Below are 20109 nucleotides of genomic sequence, written 5' to 3' on the forward strand. Positions count from 1 at the left end.
TCTGACGGAGGAGTCTTTAGGCAGACCGAGTTCTGCCACCGTCTTACCACTGGTGGCCTGGACTTGCCACCAGATGCCGAAAATGTGGAGGGGCTCCCGTTTGTGTTTCTGGCTGATGAAGCGTTCGGTCTGAGTGAACATCTCATGAGACCCTTCCCCCAAAGGACCCTCACCCCGGAGAGGAGGATTTTTAATTACCGGCTGGCCAGAGCAAGAAGGGTTGTGGAGAGTGCCTTTGGCATTATGGCCAGCCAGTTCCGTCTGTTACTGACAGCCATCAACCTGGCAGAATATAAACTCAACTATGTTATTCTGTGCTGCTGCATTCTTCACAATTTTCTAAGGAAATTTTCCGGTAACCAGTACCTGCAGCCTATTGGGCCTGAGGCCGGACTCAGGCTTCCAGAACTGACAGGGCTGGATCATGCCCTTCCTGGCTTAGCCCCCCAAACAGCACGTGAGGTGCGTGACCGCTATGTCAGCTATTTTAATGGTAGGGGGGCTATTCCAATGCCAGCTGACCAATAAAAAAATATTTTTCTTGAAATATGTCTTGTCTGTTCAAATTTTGAAGTTTGGTTCTTGTTTGGTTTTCACTGTGCTTGTCTCCTACATTGTCCTAATTCAGGGATATGCAATTGGCCAACCTCCAGCTGGTGCAAAACTACAAGTCAATCATGCCTCTGGGTCTCATGCTTGTGGCTGTCAGTCTTGCTATGCTTCATGGGACTTGTAGTTCTGCAACAGCTGGATTTCCACTAATTGCATATTCCTGTCCTAGTGCATTTGTATAGCAAAGTGGTTTTTGACAATAGGAAATAAGGCCCTTTGTGACAGAAAACACAAAATGACTTCCCAAACTGGTATTGAGTATTGAAAGAAGTAGACACACACATTTTTTTTTTTTTTTTTTTTAATAGTGCACATTCCAACCAGTGCCTCTTATTTAGATCTTTTTTTGTTTTTTTTGTTTTTTTTAAATCTTTTATTTTTTTTTTTGGGGAAATTGTTTTTTTAAATTTTTTTTTTTATATTTTTTTTTTGTTTTTATAAATTATTTTTTGTTTTTTTTTGTTTTTTGTTTTTTCTTTTTTGGTAAACATAGAAATATATAAATATATCAAAAATGCAATTATCACAAAAATAAAAAAAAATAAAATCAGATTTTTAACTATTTACATAAAACAAGGGGTAAAGCCAAATTTTGAAAATGCACACCAAAAATTGGTAATGTCAACATGTGCTATGTACCATCATGAGTGATCAATGGACGTGTTTGGTGTGTGCAATCCCTTCCTCTCACATACTAGAATGAGGAAGGGTTTGCAAACACCAAATGCGTCCATTGCGATCCTCTGATGGCACATAGCACATGTTGACACACCGTGTGCATCTTCAAAATTTGGCCTCTAAAAACTCTGTTTTTAAAACATAAAAAACGTTTTTACAAGGGAATGAAGAACATGATCGATTGGGTTTTAGGGAAAAGGGGCTTAGATTCTCCCTAAAACATCGATCATGTTCTTCATTCCCTGCCTCATAGTGACCAGTTCTCTTTGGATGTTGAGAATCTGGTTCTCCATCCGGTCAATTCCAGGCCATGATATCACCAATTAGCCTCTGGGCACTGTCCGCTGAGAATGGCTCCGCGGCTTCTGCTACCACAACCAGATCATCACCTAAAAACATGTGTAGATAAAAAATTGGTTAAAATATACAGCCATTAATTGTTTACCTTAAGCTGGGTTGTCAGACACTCACTTTGTGGGGTGTGTATCTCCACCACCTCTTCCTCCTCCACATCTAGCCCTGGGCTCGGCTCATCCAGCTCGGATACGGAGCTTGGCTGCTCCCTCACAGACACAGGGCTGGGCAGCTCCAATACCGACACAGGGCTGGGGCTAAGTGCCCAATCAGGCTGGCGAGGTCGGGGGGTCCTGGGCTGCTCCGCCTCTTGTCTGAGTCGTTGCTCCCCTATGAGAATGAAAAAAAAAAAAAAAAAAAAGGTATACTTTTAAGCATAGTGATATTTGAGTTCAGAAATTTGAATATGAAACATTGGTTTGAAGTGGTGTACAATTATTAGCTGGTTATTACAAGATCCTAGTTTAATACATCCTTAAAATGACATTTTTTTAGTTAGGCTGTGTTCAGACTGCTGCGATGTGCGAACGCTGCAAATCTACTGTGGTTTCACGCATCGCATGCGCAGTTCGCACTGCCCTATGTGACCTGCTGGGAGTATCAGTGTAAAGTTTTATTGACACCTCCTAGTTCTCATTTCACAGTGCAATCTTTAAACTCGGACAGGAATCGGACCACATGGTGTGAACACCCATGTGATCCGATTCGGCTGTGGACTAAAAAAAGGGCCATGTACAAGTTTGGGCCGGATGCGATGCGAATTCAGCCATACTATATGTATGGCTGAAATCACATCACACAGAGATCACATGTGATTTGCACTGCAGTGCGGTGCAAATCACATTTGATCTCGTATATTGCAGCAATGTGAACCTAGCCTTTAACCAAACTGTGAGGCCGCGTACACACGGGCGGACTGTTCGCCCAACCTTGTCCGCTGAACAGTGTTTGGGCGGACAGTCCGCTCGTGTGTGGGCTTTCAGCGGACAGTTTCAGCGGACAGTTGGACGGACAAAGTCTTTCGGAAATTCCGAAAAACTGTCCGCTGAAACTGTGTTTGAGCGAACAGTCCGCCCGTGTGTGGGCCTGTCCGCTGTACTTTCGAAATGAGCGGACTGTTCCCGCTCGGAAAGTCCGCCCATTTCGAGCGCGTGTACAGGTAGGCGGGGCCCGCGAAGGAGACGTCGCGGGCTCCGCCGCCTGGAATGGGCTTAAAGGGGAACCCCAACGCCGAAAAAAATCGGCGTGGGGGTTCCCCCCAAGTCCACACCAGACCCTTGTCCGAGCACGCTACCCGGCCGGCCAGGAAAGGGGGGCGAGCGAGCGCGCCCCCCCTCCTGAGCCGTACCAGGCCGCGTGCCCTCAACATGGGGGGTGCCTTGGGGAAGGGGGGGGCCGCGCGGCCCCCCCACCCCAAAGCACCTTGTCCCCATGTTGATGAGGACAAGGGCCTCTTCCCGACAACCCTGGCCGTTGGTTGTCGGGGTCTGCGGGCGGGGGGCTTATCGGAATCCGGGAGCCCCCTTTAAGAAGGGGGCCCCCGGATACCGGCCCCCCACCCTATGTGAATGAGTATGGGGTACAATGTACCCCTACCCATTCACCTGTGAAATAAAGTACAAATAAAAACACAACACAGGGGGAAAAAATATTTTATTGCACAGCCGGGGGTCTTCCGTCTTCGGGGGTCTTCTCGCCGGACTCCTCCGCTATGTGTGTGTAGCTCTTTTGCCAGCGGAGGAGTCCGGCTTTCTTCCTCCCCGCCGCCGGCCTCTTCTCCCGACTTCGGGGGTCTTGTCCCCCTCTTCGGTTCTTCTGCCGGGCCACCGCGCCTGGTCCGGTGGCCCGGTCTTCTGTCGCCGTCTTCCGTTCTTCTGTCGCCTTCGGTTCTTCTGCCGGGCCACCGCGCCTTCTTGTAGCTCTTTTACAGGCGGTGGCCCGGTCTTCTGTCGCCGTCGCCGCCTTCCGTTCTTGTTCTTCTTCTTGTTCTTCTCCAGGCGATGTTGACTCGACGAGCTCTCCGGCCGGAATGCCGGGGACGCGCTGTGCGGTCACTTATATAGTGACAATGGGGCGGGGTCACATGGTATATGTCACATGGGTTGGTCACATGGGTTGATGTCACATGGGAACTATGACATCGCAAGGGGGCGGGGTCACCATGTGACATCAACCCATGTGACATATACCATGTGACCCCGCCCCATTGTCACTATATAAGTCACAGCGCAGGGCGGCTCTGGCATTCCGGCCGGAGGGAGCGACGTGTCAACATCGCCTGGAGAAGAACAAGAAGAACAAGAAGAAGAACACGAACGGAAGGCGGCGACGGCGACGGCGACAGAAGACCGGGCCACCGCCTGTAAAAGAGCTACAAGAAGGCGCGGTGGCCCGGCAGAAGAACCGAAGGCGGCGACAGAAGAACGGAAGACGGCGACAGAAGACCGGGCCACCGGACCAGGCGCGGTGGCCCGGCAGAAGAACCGAAGAGGGGGACAAGACCCCCGAAGTCGGGAGAAGAGGCCGGCGGCGGGGAGGAAGAAAGCCGGACTCCTCCGCTGGCAAAAGAGCTACACACACATAGCGGAGGAGTCCGGCGAGAAGACCCCCGAAGACGGAAGACCCCCGGCTGTGCAATAAAATATTTTTTCCCCCTGTGTTGTGTTTTTATTTGTACTTTATTTCACAGGTGAATGGGTAGGGGTACATTGTACCCCATACTCATTCACATAGGGTGGGGGGCCGGTATCCGGGGGCCCCCTTCTTAAAGGGGGCTCCCGGATTCCGATAAGCCCCCCGCCCGCAGACCCCGACAACCAACGGCCAGGGTTGTCGGGAAGAGGCCCTTGTCCTCATCAACATGGGGACAAGGTGCTTTGGGGTGGGGGGGCCGCGCGGCCCCCCCCTTCCCCAAGGCACCCCCCCATGTTGAGGGCACGCGGCCTGGTACGGCTCAGGAGGGGGGCGCGCTCGCTCGCCCCCCTTTCCTGGCCGGCCGGGTAGCGTGCTCGGACAAGGGTCTGGTGTGGACTTGGGGGGAACCCCCACGCCGATTTTTTTCGGCGTTGGGGTTCCCCTTTAAGCCCATTCCAGGCGGCGGAGCCCGCGACGTCTCCTTCGCGGGCCCCGCCTACCTGTACACGCGCTCGAAATGGGCGGATTTGCCTCCTCCTTACGTGGGCGAGTCCGTTCATTTCAAAAGTTGAGCGAACTGTTTGCCCAACCTTGTTCGTCAAACAGTCCGCTCGTGTGTGGGCAAGTCCGCTCATGCAAATTTTGAGCGGACTGTTTGACAAACTGTTTGCCGAACAAGGTTGGGCGAACAGTCCGCGCGTGTGTACGCGGCCTGATACTGTATATCTTTTGTCCAAGTTTCACAGACGGACACACTCAAATCATCGCCTGGAGTACCTGTGTGTGATTATGTCAAAAATGTTCTATGATGTCCCAAACTACACTTATAAAAGTTTCCTAGTCCAGATGTTGAACCAGCATTTGATCTATCTATCTCATTTTTTTAATTGAGTCTACATTGCACTGAATAAATTTATGCAACTTTATTAAAAATTTATATCCTATAAACTGAGCGTGACAATTCAGTTTATCATGAACAATACAAAAAAAATAATAACTAATTAAAATCTAATCCAACACCAGATAAATTTACACCATACACAAATTCATGCTATTTACGCCCACATATACGAACAACCATATGCGCCATATTTTCATAAACTACCTACAGGAACGATTACGATCTAATCCGCCAGATTTACATACACCGCCTACATGAACGATTAATATCAAATCCGCCAGATTTACATTCACTATCTACACGACCGATTACGATCAAATCCGCCAGTTTTACATACACTATCTACACGAACAATTACGATCAAATCCGCCAGATTTACATACACTATCTACACGAACGGTTACGATCACATCAAACGATTATGTCCGACAGTCACGAGAAACGCGGAGTTTACTCACTTTTTTTCAGGACCTTTTTGATGCGGTAATATTGGTCCGGCTCCCTGGACTTGATGTCCGACCATCGTTTCCGCAGCTGGTCCTTTCCTCTTCGTACCCCGAATTTTGTCTCCAAGGCTGTGACTACCTCGTCCAAAATGGCGCTTTTCTGGACATTAGGTTTTGGGTAAGGGCCATGTTCCCCATCATAATCCTCCCTTTTTAAGATAGCCACCATCTCCACCATCTCTTCGAAGGCCATATTGGTGGCCTTATATCTCCTCCTTGCTCCTGAAGCATGGGGCCCATGGCTTTCCTCCGCGCTGCTCACGCTGCTCCTCGAATTTGCGTCCGCCATTTTCTACTCTCATACACCCACAGCGGAAGGAGGGTAAAAGGGGCGGGGAAACACGGCCGCAAGGAACGTCAGGGGCGGGCGACACAGGCGGAGCCTGAGCGCATGCGCTGTATATAAAGCGTTACCACGAGGCTGTACGCTTGTCCGAACGGAAGCAGCGAGTGCTACACGCGACGGTAAGATAGTTATTATTTTATTTTCGGTTAATTTAAAGCCTGCGTTAGGGATGTGCATATTGAATTTTATTCTTATTGATGTTTACTTGATTTCTATGTGGGTTGGTGGTTGAGTAGGCTTGGTGTTTTGTGTGGTAGTGTGGGGGTGGGTGTATAGGGGGGTGGGGCTAGTGTGTGTGTGTGTGTGTGTGTGTGTGTGTGTGTGTGTGGGAGGGGTAGTGTGTGTGTGTGGGAGGGGTAGTGTGTGTGTGTGTGGGGGGGGGGGAGTGTTTGTGTGTGTGTGGGAGGGGTAGTGTGTGTGTGTGGGAGGGGTAGTGTGTGTGTGTGTGGGGGGGGGGTAGTGTGTGTGTGTATGGGGCAGTAGTGTGTGTAGAGTGTGTGTGTGTGTGTGGGGGGGGAGTGTTTGTGTGTGTGGGAGGGGTAGTGTGTGTGTGGGAGGGGTAGTGTGTGTGTGTGGGGGGGGGTACTGTGTGTGTGTGTGTGTGTGTGTGTGTGTGTGTGTGTGTGTGTGTGTGTGGGGGGGGGGGTAGTGTGTGTGTGTGGGGGGGGTAGCGTGTGTAGTAGTGTGTGTCTCGCCTACATTGTCACAATATAGTGTGCATTTGGTCTGACTTTTTTTTTCTTTTTTTTTTGTTGTTTTTTTTTTTTTTTTTTTTTTTCAGAAAATGCAAAAGTATACTGCAGACCCCTTTAAGGAGGAGGCCTTCCTCTCAACCTTTCTAGATTTAGTGGAGTAGCACAGCAATCTGTGGGATACAAAACACCCCCAATATCCATGACCTGCGTAGCCCAAAGGTCCCCTTTTCCTGACCCACTGCCACCTTGACCTTCTTATCAACCTTAATAATAATAATAATGAGACCACACCTTCTCTTTGGAGTAAACTGGCCACAACGGCCTTTATTAACACAACCCAAACTTTTACTCACTCCAAAGATATATATATATAAATATATAAATCTATAAACATGTATATCAAACCATAAACAACATTTTAAACTAAATTCCAGTCTGGTGATCTCTGACGGTGACCCCCTTTAAACCAAAAACACCAACCTCACTGCGGTACCTTTAACATACCAGGCCTCCAGCTGTGACCGCTCAGAGACAACCCATTCCTGCAGTGAAAAACATACCCAGTATTCCGTCCACCGTTCAGGAATACACAACATCCCAGTATTCCGTCCACCGTTCAGGAATACACAACATCCCAGTATTCCGTCCACCGTTCAGGAATACCCAACCTCCCAGTATTCCGTCCACCGTTCAGGAATACACCGGAGGGGCCCATATTACCGATTAGCCCCCCACCCCTTTTTGATCACCTCCGTTTACCGCCACCGTCAAAGACCACCAGAAAGATACCGCTGCAGCCCCCCAAAAGGGCCGTTTTCCACTGTTGTGACGACCAGCCATCTGCCCCTGCAAGAAAAAACAGAAACGAAAAAAGACACCAGCCAGATAACAAAAACCCCTTGCACTAAAGAACAACCCCACAGTAGGGAGGGAGGGTGGGAAAGCTGCCTCCTCCGCTGAGTTCCCTCGTGGACTGGTGCCCGCTCTAGCTCCGCCCCCCTTTTATACCGCTCCACCCCTTCTTCTATTTTCTACCTGCCACTCCCTCTTCTATCTTCCTGGTTCCTTGGGCACCAGGTCATGCCCGCCCCTCCATTACCCCTCCCCTTGGGGCGGATCATTACGGGGCTCCCTTGACCTGCGTAGCCCAAAGGTCCCCTTTTCCTGACCCACTGCCACCTTGACCTTCTTATCAACCTTAATAATAATAATAATGAGACCACACCTTCTCTTTGGAGTAAACTGGCCACAACGGCCTTTATTAACACAACCCAAACTTTTACTCACTCCAAAGATATATATATATAAATATATAAATCTATAAACATGTATATCAAACCATAAACAACATTTTAAACTAAATTCCAGTCTGGTGATCTCTGACGGTGACCCCCTTTAAACCAAAAACACCAACCTCACTGCGGTACCTTTAACATACCAGGCCTCCAGCTGTGACCGCTCAGAGACAACCCATTCCTGCAGTGAAAAACATACCCAGTATTCCGTCCACCGTTCAGGAATACACAACATCCCAGTATTCCGTCCACCGTTCAGGAATACACAACATCCCAGTATTCCGTCCACCGTTCAGGAATACCCAACCTCCCAGTATTCCGTCCACCGTTCAGGAATACACCGGAGGGGCCCATATTACCGATTAGCCCCCCACCCCTTTTTGATCACCTCCGTTTACCGCCACCGTCAAAGACCACCAGAAAGTTACCGCCACAGCCTGAAAGGGTGACCACCTTACCCTTGAGGGCAACCCCACACCCCCAATGCGTTTTTGGAGGCCTTCCCCCAAAACCAGGGACCCTAAGTCAATGCCGACATCCACGAGAAGTACCCGATCCCTCCTCAGGCGCAACCCCACAGTAGACTCCAGTTCCCCGTGCCTGATTACCAACCCTACATTCCTGACCGAAAAAACTCCCCACCACCGTAGTCACCAAAATCGCATCCTCTGCTCCTGGATACTTGCCACTGATCTAGTCCACCTTCAGTGGGTCCGGGCCACGATGTCTGACCACACTATCATTGTGTTCGGGAACCGCGCCGAAGCCGCAGAAATTCCGCCCTTACGTTCCCGAGCAGTTACCACACCTTCCTGCCCCCCAGGTCATACCCCCCAGCCCGGAGAAACAACACTTCCGGGGGCCCGTCCAAATGCACACACCTGTCCACCACACGCACACCCCCCTTTTCCACTGTATGCCCGGGATTCCCGACCAATGTGACCCCGCTGCTCCCCTAGAAATCCCCAGCTGCCTCCCATATGGCCTCATGTCTCCTCTCCTGGCCCCCCAGCAAACATAAGAGTGGCCCACCATCCAAACGAGGCGTATTCTTTTCCTTTTTTTTTTTTTTTTTTTTATGTGTTAGCAATAACTGTCCAGACCCACACCTCACCGAGATTGACCGACTGCAAGCTGCGGCCTATCGTAGGACCTGAACCTACGCGGCTCCCAACGACCCATCATACTCACCGACGCTTCATCCAACCCACATCTGGCTGCTTCTGTGGCCGCCCCGATGCGGAAGGAGCGTGAAGCATATTCCGACCCCACCAAACCGCTATTCCCAAAACACTGCCGAAAAACATCGACACGAACTGAAAGCTCGACCGGAAGGACCCAGCCTCGTGCATAAGGAACGGGCCCTCCCCTCCTGGTCACACCCTGCGATACCCTCGAGCCGCGGCCACCGGGCAAACCTGGGACCCAGGCAAGTGAAACAAGCAACCCCCACTCCCGACCCCGCCGGTCGGTTCTAGATCGCCTGGGCAGGATACAAACCTTATCAGCCGCTACCCGTACGTCCCTATCCAACAGTACCCCCGGTACTTGTTTGGACAGGCTGACCAACTCCCCCACCCGAAAACGCCCCATAAAAACGAGAAGGAAAAAGCCGCTGCAAACCATAGTGCCTCCAACCGTGACGTGCAAATTGATACCAATTCCGCACATATGGCCGCCCAAATCTCGAACGTTACCGGACAGCTTGTGTCCCCACGATTTACCTGTGTCCGAAAAACCACCCAGCATCTGTCGCACCCAAAAGTAATTTGTCCACTCCTCCGAACCCATTATTTTAAAAGAAATGACAAGCCTGCCGTTTTCTGGTCACTCGCGGCCGCCGAGCGCCTGCCTTCCATATACTGGACCACAAAATAAAGTACCAGTAAACACCATTCGCCGGCATCCCCGTCCGAGGACACCTCACCCACTAACCCCTGCCATTCCCCCATCCCTTGCGTATGCTGACCAGGCAGACCCATATACGGACCGCCGTATCCATCCCACGGCGACTCCAAGGTCAGCGCCTACACCCACTGCAGGCAAGGGACTCCTTCCACAGCCGCGCCAGGCGCCAGTTCCCTGAACTGGTCCCACTGACAAACGAGACCGTGAGTCAGCCAAGGAATTATCCACCCCCCGGGATGTGACTGCATATAGGAACACGTGCAAACACAGGCACCGAAGGCCTAACTGACTTAAAACTCTAATAACCGGGGGGGGGGGGGGGGGTGTGCCGAATTGCAATGTACCACCAGCACCACCCCCATGTGTTCGAAATTAATACGCAATTCCAAGTTCCCACAACTCCCCCCCCCACAGCTCCAACGCAAGCACTCTCTGGAAGAGTTCCAGCAGCACCAAATTGCCCCGGAAAACCGCCTCCGTCCCTGACTGCGGCCATGGCGCCGCCCTCCACTTGTCCCAAAAGAACGCGCTCTAACCCGTTAGCCGGGCCGCGTCAGTAACCCATTCCATCACAAAAGTGCTCGCCGGCCCGGCCATCCACACCCCTCTGCCGTCGTACGAGGACAAAAATTCACGCCACACGCCTAAGTTATCCCTGTGTTCCTTCGTCGAACAAATGAATCCCATTGGTGATTACACCCCCAGCCGTCGCAGCCAATAGCCGTCAGCAGAACACCCGTCCCATAGGCATAATGTGGCACGCAAAGGTCAGTTTCCCAAGCAAGGACTGCAAGCTTCGGTAACTGTAAGTTGTTTGCGGCCCCAAATCCCCCGAATCTCCCCCCCCAAGTCCTCCCGTTCCTTCAACAGCAGCCAGCAGTCCGCGGCCTCGGAATCGATCGCTAAGCCCAAAAGAAACCCAACACCTCAGCCGGGCCCTCTGTATGCCCACCGCCAATGGCACCCCGAAAAATGCCCGCGATGTGCTGCAACGTGAAAAAAGGAGGATCGCACACACAGCAAAAACCCCGGGGCCTATGCAGAGAAAAAATTCGTCCAAATAGTGAATGATTGATTCAAGGCCAGAGACATCCCTCACCACCCAGTCCAAAAACGAGCTAAACTGCTCAAACCCGGAACACGAAATGGAGCAGCCCATGTGCAAACCCCTGTCCACGGAAAACCGCTCCCGCCAACGACAACCCAACCGCCGAGAGCTGTCCGGGTGCCCAGGTAGCAACCAGAACGCTGACTCGGTGTCCCCTTTGCCATAAACGCCCCCCCCCCCGGCCACACCGCCGTACCCACCAGGCAGCCGCGTCAAAGGACGTATATAATACCGCGCAGACCTCCGGATCAAAGAAGTCATTGACCGAACCCCCTCGGGAAACAACAAGCGGTGTAGGAGCCGAAATATGTTCGGCTCCGTCGCGGGGACAACCCCCAGCGGCGACACCACAAAAACCCCCCAAGGCCACTGCCACGCCCGACTTGTCGTCCACTACCGTGGGCTGTTGCAGGGCTAACCCGAAGTTCCTCCCCAACGGTGGCCCCACCCAGTCCTGAGGAATGGGAACCCCCCCCGGCCCCCACTGAAAAACCGGAGATGGGGCCCGGGCTGAGGACAGCAGCCGCAACCAGAGGCTGACGTCCGTGTGATCCCACCATCGTTCCTGACGGACCGCCTGCTGGACTGGTCATCGTACCAGAGTCACGCGACACCCCCGTACCCGTTGGCCTCCCCGCTGGCGTCCAGCTAGCAAAAACAACGCCGAGCAATGTCCGGGGTCTTCACCCGCTATGATGCCCGCCAAGATCGCAAACGCCTGCAACCAAGTCGCAAGCGTCCGCGGTCGCAGCCCGCAATGCCTCCCATCCTCATCATCTTCCCGGCGTCAGTGGGCTTGACCCCACCTAAGCCGAATTTCTCTCACGGGAGGAGAGAGAATATCTCCCCATACTCACCGCCAGTAATCCTCTCCCGGACCTCCGGTTCCCGGAGCGCTCCCAGCGGGCCCTCGAAGCAAACGAACCTCCTCCTTTTGCCCCATCCCCAATCCTAACCATGTCCGACCGGCCAGACACCACCTCCGCCACCTTGTCGCCCCCGGACCCAGTATTGGTGGCGCGGGCCCCGGCACAGTCGGGCCAGTCCGCTCCACCAGCTGTTCCCTCCCATTCCCACTCACCGGCATCGCCGGCACCGTAGACATTGTGGACATACCCTGAACCACCCCCAGCAACCCCTGCAAAGCAACAGTAAAGACAATATGCACTGACTTACCGTGCCGACCAGGAACAGGCCCCACCGCTGCGCTGCCGCTCTCCACCCTGGCTCCGCACCTCTTCATCTGTGGGCAGCTCTCCTGCCGACCGCTCCGCCACGTCCTTCCTCCCCTGGGAAGGGAGCCCCCCAGGGCGACCCCCCCCCAGAGGCCGTATCGCTCCGACGGCGGGATAGTTGCTCCTCCGCAGGGGCCCCACCCCCGTTGTGTCCCAGACTTGGGGCGCCCCCCGCATGGCCCTCGACTCCTCGAGTCCGCTGCTGGGCCCAGCTCCCCCACCTGCAAGTTCGTGACCCCTCCCCCCGACGACCGCGCGACCCGTGCACTGTCCTCTGCCCCCCGCCCCCCCCCCTCCGTCCCCCGCTCATGCAGGGGCCCTCCCTGGGCACCCCCACGCGACTGGCTGCCGGGGAACCGGCACCCCCGAGGCCCGTGGCCCCGCTCCTCGGGTTGGGCCGGCGGCGTCTCGACCGCCCTGTGCCCCGACATTCCCGCTGCCTCCGCTCGGCTGGGGGGACCGACCTGTCCCCCATCAGGTTCCTATCCTCCTGAGGTGGCCGAGGGGCGGGGCCCGGCGAAAAGCGAGCCGGCGGCCGAGACCGCCGGGGCCCGCTGCACAGGCACCCCGTCGCCACCCGCATCTGTGTCATCCCTCCTTATGTCTTCCACTTGCCTGGCCATCCACGCCGTCCCCCGCACCTCCGCCTCCATCTGCAGCTTCGTGCCATGATGCGTGGAGGAGCAGTGAGAAAAGCTGCCTCCTCCGCTGAGTTCCCTCGTGGACTGGTGCCCGCTCTAGCTCCGCCCCCCTTTTATACCGCTCCACCCCTTCTTCTATTTTCTACCTGCCACTCCCTCTTCTATCTTCCTGGTTCCTTGGGCACCAGGTCATGCCCGCCCCTCCATTACCCCTCCCCTTGGGGCGGATCATTACGGGGCTCCCTAAACGTGCTGCCCGGAAGAAGACACTGGAGATAGTTTTGGCGTTTGTGAAAACCCGAGTCCCCCAGGCAGACACTGAGTTTGTGAACGCCAAAATTAAGAACCTGCGTAGCGTGTATAGGCGGGAGCAAAGAAAGATCCTAGTGTCCCAAACATCAGGATCAGCAGCAGGTCAGGTCTATGTACCTAGGCTGTGGTATTATGACAGGCTGCGTTTTCTGGATGACACGTCAGAAGCCAGGCCGTCACTTTCTTCTCTTCCCTCCACCCTTCCCTCCACCCTTCCCTCCGCCTCAGGTGAGCCATCCCTGGAAGATCCAGACCCTTCCTTGCTGGACGAAGTTGATGCGCCCAGCTGGAGCCAGGTATATTTTAGTTTCTAAAGTTTGGATTGCTCAAATATTAATGATGTCAAGTTCAATGTTTGAATTGCTTCCAAATCTAGGATTTCATCACAAATTAAATTAGATAGAAGGATACAGTAGTTTACACAAATGTGGCTCAAATCTTGGTGAACTGATGGAAAAATGATGGTGTCAAAATGATAGCCTTTTGTATTTCAAGACAAATGTATTTGCAAGTGAGAACTGTAAAATTGTTAGTGATTGATGATTTCTAAATATAGACATATTTTAGTTATTGATTGCTTTGTTTTTTTACACAGGATGAGCTCACCCAGGAGGAGGCCGGGACCAGTGGTATGGAGGAGGAGGCCGGGACCAGCCACACGCAGGAGCTAGCTGGGCCCAGCAGGAGTCGGACCGAAAGCCAGGTCCCTCCCCTCCGCCTAGCCAGCAAAAGGCCCAGGAGGATGACACGGACAGAGGAGGAGTCCTTGGTGCTGATACAGCAAGCCACACAGATTTTGTCCAAACCCCCCAATCCTGAGGAGGCCTATGCCACTTATCTGGCTAGCAAGCTCCAAGAAATGGACAAACCACAAAGAAACTTGTGTGAGGCAATCTTTTTTGATGCCATACAACGGGGTCTGAAGGGTGAGCTCACACCCACCACTAGGCTTTATAACACAGACCCTACTCCTCCTCCTCCTCCTCCTCCTCCTCCTCCTCCTACCACAACTCCACCTCCAGAGTCACAGCCTCCAGCGAAGCGTGGAGGGAAGGCTAGACGGAAGAGTTGCAAGTGACTGCCTGGCTTCAGTCTGCTCTGTAAGAAGACGCAGGCTGTTGTAGTACCACAGTCTGGGGACATAGATCTCATCTGCTGCTGTTCCTGGTCTTTGGGATTCTAGGACCTGGTTGTGCTCCCTATGTACATGCTACGCAGGTTCGGAATTTTGGTGTCCACTCACTTGATGTGTGCCTGGGGGACAAAAGGCTTCACAAACGTCAAAATTGTCTCCAGTGTTGCCTCCCTCTTGATTTATTTTGGTTCTGAGAAAAAATAAAAATTTATTATTTCCAAAAAATCTTGTATGTTTTTTTTTTTAATTTTTTTTATCAATATTTTTGTATAATTTTGGGTTAAAAAACAAACTTTATTTGTGAGTAGGCAGATACATGTCAAAAGACTCTGGGGGTTATTTACAAAACACACCTTCATGTAAATATGCTAACTTCAAGTGCAATTTTTAAAGCACTGCAAGTGCACTTGGAAGTGCAGTCGCTGTAAATTTGAGGCTTAACATTTGAAATGAGGGGAAGCTCTGCTGATTTTGAACATGCAATCATGTGTAGGCTAAAATGCTGGTTTGGGTATCTATCTATCTATCTATCTATCTATCCATCTATCTATCTATCTATCTATCTATCTATCTATCTCTACTTGCATAGTCCTGCTTGGCCCAAAAAAATGCAAGTCCATCTTGTTTCAAACCCCCCACCAAAAAAAAAAAAAAAATGACAATAGTAGTTCCAAAAATATATAGTAATAGATAAATTCTTTTTTTTTTTTTTTCTGAAATAAATAAATATATATATATATATATATATATATATATATATATATATATATATATATATATATATATATATATATATATATATATATATATATTTTTTTTTTTATTTCTTTTTTTTTTTTATTTGGAATATATTTTTTCTTTTTTTTTTTTTCCATAACAAAGATTTTTATTGAAAATTAAAGTGAACATGGTATACAGCCACACAATGTAACACATGGAAACGTCTGCAAGACTCCAGAACTTAGTTACATAGTACAGATATTGAACAGAGTCAAAATTCACCGGAGAACATACTGCATAACACAGAATCAGTAGAAAGCGGCAATGTAATCAAAAGGCCCTCTATTTCTGGAAGGTATACTTCGAAGAAATGCTCCTGATAGAGGGGGGGGGGGGGGGTGGAAAGAGAATAAGTAGAGTATAGTGAAAGCGAAGAAAAAAAGATGTAAAAGAGAAAGTTTGAGTAAGGAATAGGGAAGGGCAAGGGAGGGGGAAAGGGAAGGAAGAGAAGAAAAGAGAAGAAAAAAAAAGGGGGGGGGAAGGGGAGGGGGAGGGGGAACTAGGGGTGGGTAGGGGCAAGGGGAGGACGGGAGGGGGACGGTGCGGGAGAGTTATAATCTAAATGATTTTCGAATCCATGGCCTTTGGCACAACCTCAGGCAAGTACCTCAGCATAGAGTTATTCCACAGTTACAGCCATCTTAATGGCACTTGTCGCTCAGGTGGGGTAAGCATGAAAGCGCTGTGTAGATTTAAAGTGGGTCCAACATGCCCACGTTGCGGAGAACTTTGGGATCCTCTCCTGAGAAATGTGGACAAGCTCCTCCATTTCCTCAATTTTTGAGATCCGGAGAAACCATTCGCCGATCGTTGGAGTGTGTGTGGATCGCCAATGGACTGGGATGCACAGTCTCGCCGCATTCACCAAATGCATGGCCAGGGATTTAAAATACTCAGATTTGGTTAGCCGGGTATGGTGCAAGAGGTACTGTGCTGGAGAAAAGTCCAAAGTGTATGTAGCAATGTGGGCAATAAGCTCATGTACTTCTCGCCAGAATGGTTGAAGGGCGCTACAGTCCCACCAAATGTGGAGCATAGTGCCCCTTGCATTCTTACATCTCCAGCAGGTATCAGGGATAGAGGGGGAAAACTTGTGTAGACGTGATGGTGTTCTATACCAGCGCGTTTTTATTTTGTAGCAATTTTCTTGGATGGCTACATTCAGGGAACCTTTGTGTATATATTCATTGATAAGAACCCAGTCTTCCTCAGTAAGGGAGATCTGAAGGTCCGACTCCCAGACTGAGTGAACAGAGTCCGGGGCTGTGGGGGTTTCGTCCATAAGTAAGCTATATATGTATGAAATTAGGTGCCTTTGTGGGGGATCCTGCGTACACAGTGCTTCAAAAGGAGTCATTCGTCTAGACCAGGTCTCCGCAGTCGCCTGAGTAGAAAAGAAGTGTCGGAGTTGCCTATACGACCAAAATGGAAAAGACTTGGAGGGGGACAAGGCAACTAAGTCCTCATAAGTGCGGGGGGATCCGCGGGTGAAAAATTGGTGCACTAAAACATTATCGTGTGGCCATACTCGGTTCAGAAAGGCATCAGACAGCCCTGGGGTGAAGCCGGGGTTTCCCCTAAGCGGGGTTAGAGGCCCGAGAGCCGAGGAAAACGAGCCCGTTTTAGTCACTCTTTTAAAGGCTTTAAGAGACGAGCTGAGAAGAGGATGACCCGTGGTCTCCGATGGCCAATGTTGCGGTAAAACCCAGGGTAGAAATCTAAGGGGGAGTCGCGTGAAGGATTGTTCTAGGGTCACCCAGACCTTACCAGCGGCGTGGATGTTCCAGTCAACCACGCGGGTGAGATGACTTGCCAGGGAGTATTTATGAAGATCCGGCAGCCCGATGCCCCCCCTAAGTTTCGAGTTTGTGAGGCGCGTATACTTGATCCGTGGTGGGGAGTTCTTCCATATAAATAACGAGGTAGCCCTCTTGTACGTCGCGAAGAAGGAAGTAGGCAGGTCAATGGGGATACATTGCATGAGGTACAGAAGTCGCGGCATGATTATCATTTTCAAGAGCGCCGCTCTGCCAAACCATGAAACGTTTAAATTACCCCAGTCTTTCAGGTCTTGTTGTGCCTTTTTCAGGGCAACCAGAAAATTCTCATTGTAGAGATCGGCCAGAGCCGTCGTAATTTTTATACCCAAATAGGTGATAGCTTTCTGGTTCCACTGAAAAGGGAAAGAGGCTTGACAACTCTCTACTTCTCTCTTCGTGAGGGAAACATTTAGAGCATATGATTTTGTATAATTGACCTTTAGGTGTGATAAGGCCCCAAAGTGTTCCAGATCCTTCATAAGATTGGGAATGGACGTATAAGGAGAAGCGAGCGAGAGGAGGATATCGTCCGCAAAGGCGGCAACTTTATACTCAGTTCCCCGAACCAGTAATCCCCTGATATCAGAGTTAGCTCTAAGTCTATTAAGGAAGGGTTCCAGCAATAGGACAAAGATCAGGGGAGACAGCGGGCACCCCTGTCGCGTGCCATTGCTGATTGTGAAGGCGTCCGACAGGTGGCCATTAGCTCGCACCCGCGCGCTAGGGGACGAGTATAAGGCCAAAATATGAGCCAGCATGCGAGGGTGAAAGCCAACTGTCTGCAAAGTTTGGCGCATGTAGTCCCAGGCCACTCTGTCGAACGCCTTCTCAGCATCTAAAGACAGAAAGAAGCCCCGAGTATTAGAGGTAGTAAGCCAGTGGTGCAGGTTCAATGCCCTTATGATATTGTCCCTGGCTTCCCTTCCCGGGACAAAGCCCACCTGGTCTAAGGAAATAAGGCTGGGCAAGAGTGGGGATAACCTATTTGCTAAAATTTTTGCGTAAAGTTTAATGTCCACGTTGAGGAGGGATATAGGCCTATAGTTTTGCACTTGCGTGGCGTCCTTCCCTTCTTTAGGTATAACCGCAATATGGGCTTCCAACATACGGCCGAGTGATACCCCAGGGTCCACCATAGCGTTAAAAGTGGTTATCAAGTTCGGGGACAGTACTGTGGAAAAAGATTTGTAATACTGTAAAGTGAACCCATCCGGGCCTGGGCTCTTCCCTGCCTTCATTTGTTTTAGTGCTAGTTGCAGTTCCCCCATGGATAGGGGCCGTTCCATATCCTCAGCCTGTGATTGCGAGATTGGTGTGGGACAATAGTGGGCCAGAAAGTCTTGAATGTCCGCTAATCTCCGTTCTGTTTGGGTTGGGGTTTGGGTGGGGGGTCGTAGGTTATAAAGTTCTTTGTAATAGCGCGCAAAACACCGCGCAATGTCCTCGTTTTTAGAGAGGGGCACACCTTGCGAGCCGCGAATCTGATGGATCATGGTAGAGGGTTTGGAGGACCTCACTACTCGCGCTAGCATTCTCCCGCATTTATTACCTTGTTCATAAAAAACCCTCTGGTGGAGGACATATTGGCGCCTCGTGCGTTTCCCCAACTCGTTCAACAACATAGCTCGCGTAAGAGACAGTTCCTGCAAGGAGATTTGTGAGAGTGAAAGTTTGTGAGAGGTCTCTAGTCTTTTAACCTTATCAATGAGGCTCTCTATGGTTTCCTGGTGTTGCCGTTTAACCTTTGCCTGTTGCGTCAGCAGTTCCCCCCTTATAACGCATTTATGGGCTTCCCATACGGTGACAGGGGACATACCGGGGGTATTGTTGTCTAAGAAAAAATCCCGAATACGTGACTCTAAACGCGTGGAAAATTCTGCGTCCTTGAGTAAAGCCGAGTTCAAACGCCAGGTTTTATTCCTGGAAACCGAGTCCGGGAAGGTGAGGGTGACCGAAATAGGGTGGTGGTCAGACAGGTACATTGGGTCTATCGTAGCATGCGTGAGACAGGGGAGATCGGGTTGGGAGAGAAAAAAGTAGTCTATACGTGTGTATCTGTCAAAAGGAGTGGAGTAGAACGTGTAGTCCTTAACCGAGGGGTACAGTGTACGCCAAGTATCATGTAGGCCTAGTCCCTGAAGCTGCAATTTAATTTGTCTGAGTGCTCTATATGAAAGTGTGGAAGTACCCGAGGAGGCATCTATGGTTGGGTTCATCGAGACATTGAAGTCCCCTCCAAGCAATACCACGCCTTCCTTGAAAGACAGTAAAAGGTCGCTCACTTTCCTAAAAAAGGAAACCTGATGGTCATTCGGGGCATAGATGTTAGCGACTGTGAGCGGCCTGGATGCGTACTGGCCCTTGAGAAAAATAAATCTCCCCTCTGGATCTACTAGGGAGTCGGACAGTTGAAAGGGAGCATGTTTGGAGATCAGGATGGAAGCCCCTTTGGTTTTGGCTATGGGATTTGTGGAGTGAAAAGCCGTAGTGTAGAAGTGGTTAGTAAGTTTGGGAATAGAGTTGGAGCGAAAATGGGTTTCCTGAAGAAAGACAAATTGGGCCTTCTGTTTGGTGAGGGCAGAGAGGACCTGCGAGCGTTTTTCGGGTAAATTTAGTCCCTTTATGTTGAGCGACACACACTTCAGCGACAGGGAACCAGTCGGTCTGGATTGCGACCTCATGGTGTCAGGAAAAGAGCAGCTATGTGGTAGAAAGGAGTACGGGTGGTTGCCTGAGATTGATTCGAGTTTAGTTATGTGGAGGCAACTGCTATAGAAGTTGGGATGTGCGACCAGGAAGTGACCGGGGAGGAGATGGGGAGCTTAGAATAAGGTGGGAAGGGAACGGGGGGAGGGAAAGAGAAGAAAAAAAAAAAAAAAGGGGGGGGGGGGCAAGAGAAAAGAAAGAAAAAAGAGAAAGGCAAAAGGAGCTTGTGAGAATCACAAGGAGAATGAAAAGAGAATACCAGAGGTGGAAATGGGAGCACCAGTCCACCTGGGAGATAGAAAGCCGGATGGTCAGCAGACTAGGTGGTAGTGCTGCTGTGGGGGGACAGTAAGAAGGACCGGGACCATAGATAGCCGCAAGCCAGAGTACTTGGAGAACAACAGTTTAGTGGGGAACCAAGAACAGTAAGATTTGATATCACA

Source organism: Lithobates pipiens, unplaced genomic scaffold (assembly GCF_037356315.1).
Source record: "Lithobates pipiens isolate NorthernLeopardFrog02 unplaced genomic scaffold, aLitPip1_a1.2 Scaffold_8, whole genome shotgun sequence".
Taxonomy (NCBI): domain Eukaryota; kingdom Metazoa; phylum Chordata; class Amphibia; order Anura; family Ranidae; genus Lithobates; species Lithobates pipiens.